The following is a 9,072-nucleotide window of genomic DNA, read 5'->3' as shown; positions in this document are numbered from 1 at the left end:
GGAATACCTTCAACACACCTCTCTGTGAGACATGTTCCAACCCCATGTCCATCACCTCAACTTTCTGGTTCACAGATGTCTGTACGCTCTCCATCGCCGATCCTCTTATCCTCTATACAGAGAAATGCTCTGCATAATGAATTAACCAATCGTGCCTCACTAAGATCACAGTTTCCATTGAGTAGCACTCCTCAGCCTCAAGTAATAACTGAATTTGCCCAGACAGCTGACCAAGGGTCATCTCCTATACTAACAAATGCTTTACAGACCCCAAATCTGGCTGCTGCTTCATTCAGTTCACCTCTTCCAAGGTTTAGATCCCCAGTGTCACAGATTAACCAAAGTTTATCTCAGAGCTGTTCTAACGATTTTGCAAATTCATTGCAAAATCCACTTCTCCGTAATGCCACTTACCGCTCACCTCTGCAAATGTCTGCATCTCCTCATTCATAGAGGCACCTCAATAGGTTCAGGTAACTAGTCTGAGTTCTTCTCCAATGCTCTCTAATGCATCGCAAAATCCTTACCTGCAAAGAAGCACATCTACACATTCTTCCACAGCTGCTCAGCAGGAACCGCAAAACATTGTGCAACCTCCCTCAGTCCTAACCAATGCACTAAAAAATCCTCAGTTACGCAGTGCCTCATACACCTCTCCTCTTCAGCGGAATACATCATTACATGTTCCAGTAATGTCACAACCTGAACATCAAGCATCAGTGTTATCAACTGCACTTAAGAATCCTAACTTAAGAAATGCATCCCATTCCTCTCCTTTACAGGGAAATCCTACTTCTTTCCAGCAAGCACAGGATTATCCCTCCCCTTTTTGTCAAATGCATTAAAGAATCCAAACCTTCAAGGTGCCTCCTTTCAACTACCTGATACATCTATAATATCAAGGAATTTTGGAGGCCAAAAAGAGGACATGACTACATCTGTTCTGTCAAATGCTTTGCAAAACCCTAGTCTCCAGAAAACAATTTATAAGCTCCAAGATTGTACAATAATATCCAATAGCACTGATCAAACCACGGACACAACAAATTCCTTGCCGTACCTGAGCTCTACAGAATATTAACTTGCATAAAGCATCCTATAAACTACCTGATAGCCCTCTCTTTTCAAACAAACAAAAATATTATGACTTGGCTATTTGGATTGGTTACTGGATATTAGGCAATATAGACTATGGATGACTGGATGGATAATTTTTTATAGAAGTAATCAATTAAAATATAAATGACTTGGCAAACTCAAAACAAGAACAATAACCACAATTCACCAAAATACACCTGCCATGCCAGCTATGTTATTCTTTATGACTCTCAAAGCCATGATTCCCATCCACTGACATTATAGTACTGACAGACTGCAAACTGTTTCAGTTAAAAATCTCCGTTTGTATTCTACTGAAGAAACATAGTCACCCACATCTTGGATGCCCTGGGGGTAAGCAGATGAACATAAAATTTTCATTTTTGGGTGAACTATCTCTTTAAGTAATTTAGGGGGTTATACTCATCATGTGGTTTAAATGTGCTTACTGTCTTTCAGTGGGGAGAGTGGCTCTGGTAAAACAGAGACCACAAAAATAGTGCTCCCGTTACATAGCCGCAATACATCACAAACAGAACATCACACAGCAGGTATGAGTTAAGCTCATGAACTTTTTAAAACTGTTAAAACTCAGTTCATGCACATTTTTTAACTCATCTTTTTCTTCTATTTAACGTTTATGCAACAATACTTTTCTTCTGCATGCCTTCTGTTGTTTGTTCCCTATATGTTGCATGAGTTGTTGAACTTGATATGCAAGTGTTCAAAAGTTTTTTTTTTTAATTACCTATAAAATATTTAAAAATATATATATAAAATAATAATAATAAATAAATAATATTATTATATTTATAATAATAAATAATAAAGCAAAAAGTGTGTTGTTCATATTGTTCAAGTGATCGTATGCACTTTTTTCTTAATGGAAGAAATTAAGACTTGTCATAGATTGTGTCTTGTAAAAAGTGTAATTTCTCTTATTGCACTGGCAGATTTTGTTCAAATTTCAAAAACAAGTGAAAAAATCTGCCAGTGCAGTAATACAATATACTGTACACTCACATTCAAGATAGAATCTATGAATGCATTTCTCATGCAGTGTTGCTTTTTTCAAGTAAATTGATCTTGTTTTAAGTATTTTAGATTGCTTAACTGGAATTAAAAGGATAGTACTCTGCAGTGTTGTATAATTACAGCAGTTTATTGCTACATCCCTCACACAGTTATGCATTTATGGCTTAATCTACAGATTCTCAAAGCAACTCCTCTTTTAGAGTCTTTTGGAAATGCCAAAACTGTACGGAACGATAACTCCAGTCGATTTGGGAAATACATGGAAATATTTATGAAAGAGTAAGTTCGTCAATATCAAGTCTCTTTACTGTGTTATGGACACACCTATTAAGAGGAAGCATTTCCTTGGAGTAACTTTACAACTGAAAGAGGATAACAGGGTCAAGATTAACATGAGGCTAGTTAAAAGGCCTGTATGTTGGTGTACATGGGTTAAGTTGCAAATTACATATTAATGCTTGTCTGATTTTCCTGCTTCAAACAGAGGGGTTATCAGCTGTGCCATAACTTCACAGTATCTGCTTGAAAAGTCCAGGATTGTGTTTCAGGTACTCTACATAATGCTCATATGGACATTTAAAAGTTCATCATTCTATAAACAAATTCTTTATAGACATCTGAAATGTTAATGTACTTAATTTTTTATCTCTTAGGCCGAAGATGAAAGAAACTATCACATTTTTATGAGATGCTTGTAGGCCTCAACAGTATCCTCCACAGCAGAAACAGTCTTTATACCTTCAAGACGCAGAGATGAATTATTACCTCAATCAAGTAAGGCCATGGTTTAATCATCTAGATCATTATAGCAATAAAAGCCTCAAAAAGCACTGCTGTTAAATAGCTTTTCCCTTTCATGGATGCTCTTTTTGGTTGCAAGGGTGGAGACTGTGAGATTGTTGGCAAAAATGATGAGGAGGACTTCTGCAGGTTCCTCAGCGCCATGGAAATACTTCACTTCAGTGCCGAAAACCAAAGCGGTATCTTCAGGATCCTGTCTTCCATCCTCCACTTAGGAAATGTCTTCTTTGAGAGATATGAGGTACAATGAAATTCAATTAAATGTATCCTTCTTCCCTCTTGTTGATGTCTTATGATGCCCTTTTTTAGTGGTGCCATAATTAAGTTTCTTTTCTTTCTTTTTTTGACTCCATATCTTGGCAGACTGAATCTCAGGAAGTGGCATCAGTTGTAAGTGCTCAGGAGATCCAAGTGGTGGCTGAATGACCAGAAGGTCTACAGAAGTCCATTACTTTCAAAGCCACGGTGAGAAAAACCTGCTTAATAATGTCTTCAATACTAAACAAAACATTATCACGTTTTTTGGTATGCTTTATACTTAGTTGAAACAACTTATTTAATAAAATTAAAATGCTTTTATACTGTAAATATTTTATTATTGTAACATTAGAGTCCACTGTAGGTGAGTTGTGATGAAACCCAAGTGCAGTTTGATATCCAGAAGACTTGACTTGATCATACTTGGCTTGACAAAGAAACATGAAATGAACAAGAACTTAAACCTGAACATAAAACATGACATTCACCAACAACGGTTACAGGAAACAAAGCTAGAAAAGAGACAATGGCAACATGAGGGGTATATATAGCAAACAAAATGGGTCACATGACACAATCCAACCAATGATAAAACAAAACACATGACTAAAACAACTTGAACATATGCTAGCACTGAAAGTAAAAAAAAGTCCCTCTAGTTATCTTCCTCTTATCTAACTGCTACACGTGTACCTGTATTACATCAGCAATATAAAATATACTTTTTAAATGAAGTGAAGTGTGGCCAAGTATGGTGTCCCATACTCAGAATTTGTGCTCTGCATTTAACCTATCCAAGTGCACACACACAGTAGTGAACACACACCCAGAGCAGTAGGCAGCCATATTGCTCCGGTGCCCAGGGAGAAGTTGGGGGTTCGGTGCCTTGCTGAAGGGTCTCACCTCAGTCATGATGTTGAGGGTGGAAGAGAGCACTGGTCATTCACTCCCCCCACCAACAATCCCTGCCAGACCTGAGATTCGAACTCACAACCTTCAGGTTGCAAGTCTGACTCTCTAACCATTATACCATGACTTATAGCAAGGATTATTATATACAGCAGCCCAAAAACCTTTGGACACTTCAAAATTTGAAAATAATTTTATTGCATTAGATTATCATATTTTCTTAATGCATTAGTATTATTTTATTGCACTGGATAATAAAATAAAAGATCAATGCAAAATGTATTTTTTTCTCAGAACTAGCATTATTTTTAGAGCCATTTTTGCACTAACTTTTACTTGATTTACAGATGATTTTCACTAGATGTAGGAAGTCAGTTTCTCTCAAGTACACACTGTATTTCAGCAGATTAACTCTAAACATATTACACTGAAGTTTGAGAACCACAAAGAGTAAATTTTGAACAAACGTTTTGTTTTTAAGTGCTTTATTGAAAAGCATGTTGTCTTTCTCTATAATAGATGACAACTGCTTTGTCATAATGACATTCATAGATTTTTAAGTGTGACTTAATGGCTTGAGTGTTTAAACATTTTTGCAGCCACTGCATATTGTGTTTTACATGAGCTGACACTGTTTGACACTGTTTGAGACTGGACTTGAGGATACTAACAGGAAGAGTGAGTGACTCACTTCTAGACCTTACATGACATCCAGGCAGACCTTATGTTAAGGTCCCACACAAAGTATCAATGTACTGTTTGTGAAGGATTTATTATGACATCATTTTCTTTAAATCATTTTTCTTGGAAACACAACCATCCAAATTCCAAGACTGTTCATTTTGATAGCAAGCACAAGACACCAAAAGAAAGCCGCAAATGGTGCATACAGGCTCCAAATCCCTCAGATAGTATAACATGCCAAGTTGATTATGGCAGGGCAGCAGGCCATATCACTGTGGCAACCAGTGTAAACCAGTCAGGGAAAACCCTGGGCAGAAACAGACATCAAGGGGCCCTGAAGCCATATCAGCCTGCCATCACAGACAGTGTGTTACAGTCTTTAGTGTGTAGCAAATACCAGCCAACCCTCTGCAGGGGTGCCACCAAGAGGTCTGACGCAGTATTAAACCCTGCTTAACCAGTCCACCACTATCACATTCAACTTAATGCTTGTGCAGGAATTAAACCTAAAAGGCTACTGTGAATACACTGTGATCAAAAGGACTGTGTAACAAAATTTTACTTTCTAGAGTGCAACAGTGCTCACCCACTTTTTCAGCAGCATTAATTTAAGAAATATTTTTCCCATTCATTTTTTTTCTCATAAGGGTTTTAAAAAAGGCTTTGTTGTAAGTTACATAAATTACACTGTTGAAAGTTATAAGCCAGGAAACAAGCTGTGAATTACAACATAACAACAATTATAACATAACAAACTTTGATTTGAAGCGAACAAAAAGTGCTAAAATGGGGCAAATAGACAAAAGTATAAGATTGTGTACTAAGTAGCTTTAATAAAGAAAAAAATACAATCCTTTGAAGCATTGTGAATGGCATAATCAAATTAAAAATGATGAGAAACAAAACTACTGATTCAAAGATAAAGAATATATTTTACATTCATTGCAAAATATGCATATTATGCATACAAATATTTAAATACTTTGAGAGCGTAAGGAAACTGACTCATCATTCGTCATTCGCAGTGCTCCTTAAGAATGGGTGGCTGCCAAAGAGTTTTTTGGTGCTATTTGCTATTTTGGTGAAATTTCTCATGGGTCATGTCGTCTTCCACCAGATATTCTGCTGTTGAACACGATTATTTAAATGTTGAAATGATGTGGGCTGAAGGATTTAACAAAAGCATAATGATTAACAATTGTCATAGTATGTCGTTCTTTAAATGTTTATAAGTTATCGCTCAAAATCAATTCCACTATGAAGAAAATACATGGGATTTTTACTTCTGGAACCTCACTGTTGCACTCTATAAACTAAAGAACATCTTAGTATATATCTAATATAACCTCAACCTCGCTAACTATAGCCAAACCTTGACCTTCTGCATCAGACAAACTTGCCTTAAAATCATACCACTGCTTGAGCCAATGACACTGTCATGCTGATCGAGAGTGAGAAAATATTTTAACTGTTTACATTAATAACATAACAAAATATGATGATAGATAGCAGCTACAAATACATGCTACATATATATGGTCCTATTTCAGTCTAATTATTTATATAAGTTCATGAAAAGAAAAGGCCCAATAGTAAAATCTATCAGACGTGTCAATTAAAACAAACAGAGAGCTTATTCAAATCACTGTTCCTATTCAAACCTGAGATAAGTTTGAAACTATCCAAATTTCCACACCAACAAAAGGAAAAGTCTTTAAAGCTACAGCATTCCTTGTCCCATACAGTTTCTGGAAACGAATAAGCATCCAGGGGTTTTAAAAGAACAAGACCTTTCCTTATGAACTCTCAATTCTCAATTCATATTTTCCATCTGAGGTATGTAAAGCTGATTCTCAACCATCCTCTGATGGACACCATCAACATATGCATATTCTATTTCAGCATCTTTCCTCACATCAGAGCCACATCAGTTCCTGATTTCAGATATATCATCGAAAAACCTTTCATATGATCCTTCACACAGCATCTTGTTTCAGATTAGCCTTTGTCTCAGTTGGTCTTGGATAGAGCCAGCGCTCATCGATGTTCACAGTCCCATTGCCATGTTGAAATGTACTAAGTCATTTAGAGTACTACTGATGGTGGCTACTGTGACACTTCTGAGGGCTCTTAAAGTAATTTAGCTAATTCTTTTCATTAGAGAATCAGGTAGTCCCTATGTAACAAGAGAGGACCATACTCAAAGTCATTTCGCTTTGATCTCATGCTACCAGGCTTTTCTTATCTGATGAAACCATTAAAGCCCTGCTTTCAGACACCAACACCAGAATTTTATCCTGCTAAAAGTGAATGAGAAAGAGAATTCTTCTACCACAACGTTAAACTATTTAAGGAAAGATTTTTTATTTGAAGGCCTTAATGTCATCAGTTGAAAGGGATTAGTATTGTCTTGCCACAGATGCCGGGGTGTGTTTACATCTACAAACACTAGCGCTGTAGGCTGCTCCTCTTAAGAGTCATATCAGTTTCACTTGCCTGCTGACAGTGCCTTAGCAACATTTCATCTCAAAGAGATCAGCAACATTTGAATAAAGCTGATTTCCAGTAAAAGTGGTGTGTTTTAATATAATAGAACATGTAAGTTTATCCTTTTCAGAAACTTTGCTACAAGTATTTCTGATTATTCTATACTTTATAGGAAAAAATGAGAGAAAAGATCTTCACCCCCTTGACTGTTGAGAGTGCAGTTGATGCCAGGTAAAAAACAACAACAATGCATTTCCACATGCTATATTTCACTTAGACATAAACGGTGTAACCATGGCTTTTGTACGTGTCAAGCAGAAGAAAAGCAGGCTCGGCATCTGCTTTCAAGCACTTTGAAGCTCTCAGCTTCCTCCTGGAAAGTTTACCGGTTTTCCCTCTCATCTTGTTTGTTTTTTGGTTTTGTCTACCTAGTCATTTTCAAAGTTTGGCCTTGTAAGCTGTTATCCTCTAACGCTAGTATTTCACACCCTACAAACTCCTGAAAAGTATTTCAGATGAGTCTATCATGCTCTCAGTGTCCGGTGGACGCAGAAAATGATTGACAGGCAGAACTCCCTTTACAAGCCTTCTGATTGGCTAAATCTGACTGCAGCCCATTTTATTTGACTATTTACATAGAGCTGTCACAGATATCGTTGTGATATGACATTTATGTCAGTTATATTTTTCAGCAAACAGGATCATTTTCTGCATAAAATTTCTGTGACAAGGCACACTTCCTAGAATTGAATAATAATAAAAAAGGAAGTTAGAGCAAAGTTAGGGTTTAATAAAAAATAAAGGTGTAATGAATTAAAGACTATGAAGAAATAAGAAATATGGAATTGAAAAACAAAGAGAGTAATGAACATTCATGTGAAGTAGTTTTAGCATTAGTGTCATGAAATGTTCCAGGCAGACATTCAGAGAGCTTCATCCTTATAGATGAACTGGAAAATCTGCATATTGTGATTCATATTATAATTCAGATATTATTGTCTTACTACTGAGCACTAAAGTAATCAAATTATGGTAATTTTCCCTCTCAAACAACAGAGATGCTGTTGCCAAGATCCTGTATTCCCTTCTGTTCACCTGGCTAACAGACAGAATAAATTAGCAGGTTTATCACTTTCTATCTCCATCCTTGATATCTATGGATTTGATGACCCCCAGTGAAAGGGTTTGCTAATACTCTACACTGCTGTAAAATTTGGATTTCGTTCGACTGAATCTTTTTTGTGCTTTGTAGGACCTTACCTTCAACAGCTTTGCATAAATTATGCAAATTAGTACCTTAAGTTATTTTTTAACAGGGTCATTTTCAAAGAAGAACACGTAAGCTGTCTTTATTCACTCTAATCCTCTGAGAACTGTAGATGAGTAAATTGCCTGTGGCACGCATCTGAAAAATGATTTTCTTTTGAATATCCAAGGATGAATATAACAGAGAGTAAATCAGCTGGGAAGAGGTGCCTTTCTCTGACAACCAGGCCTGCATTGACCTCACTGCAGCAAAGCCACATGGGATACTCCGATCTTCAGTGTTCTTGTTAGTGTTTATCTATTCATCGCTACTAGTCTGCATCCTTTGCATTTTAATTAACCTCCTTTTGAATGAATTTCCTCTAGGCTACAGATCATACCTTCCTTCAGAAATGCCACTATCACCATGACAACAATCCACTGTATTCCATGCCAAAGATGCCTCTCTCTGAATTTACTATCAAGCATTATGCTGGGAAAATCGCTTATCAGGTGCATATAAACTACTTACATTTGAACTATCAAATATTTGAA

At 36.6% G+C, this 9,072-nt stretch overlaps 1 pseudogene; it reads left to right on the top strand.

Annotated features, from left to right (window-relative positions):
* The first annotated feature begins 1,441 nt into the window (after window positions 1-1,441).
* The window catches only part of LOC109109377, a 45,871-nt pseudogene continuing 38,240 nt past the window's right edge, over window positions 1,442-9,072 (top strand).

Source organism: Cyprinus carpio, chromosome A3 (genome assembly GCF_018340385.1).
Source record: "Cyprinus carpio isolate SPL01 chromosome A3, ASM1834038v1, whole genome shotgun sequence".
Classification (NCBI taxonomy): Eukaryota; Metazoa; Chordata; class Actinopteri; order Cypriniformes; family Cyprinidae; genus Cyprinus; species Cyprinus carpio.
Note: the sequence above shows the minus strand (reverse complement) of the source record. Positions and strands in the feature narration are given on the sequence as shown.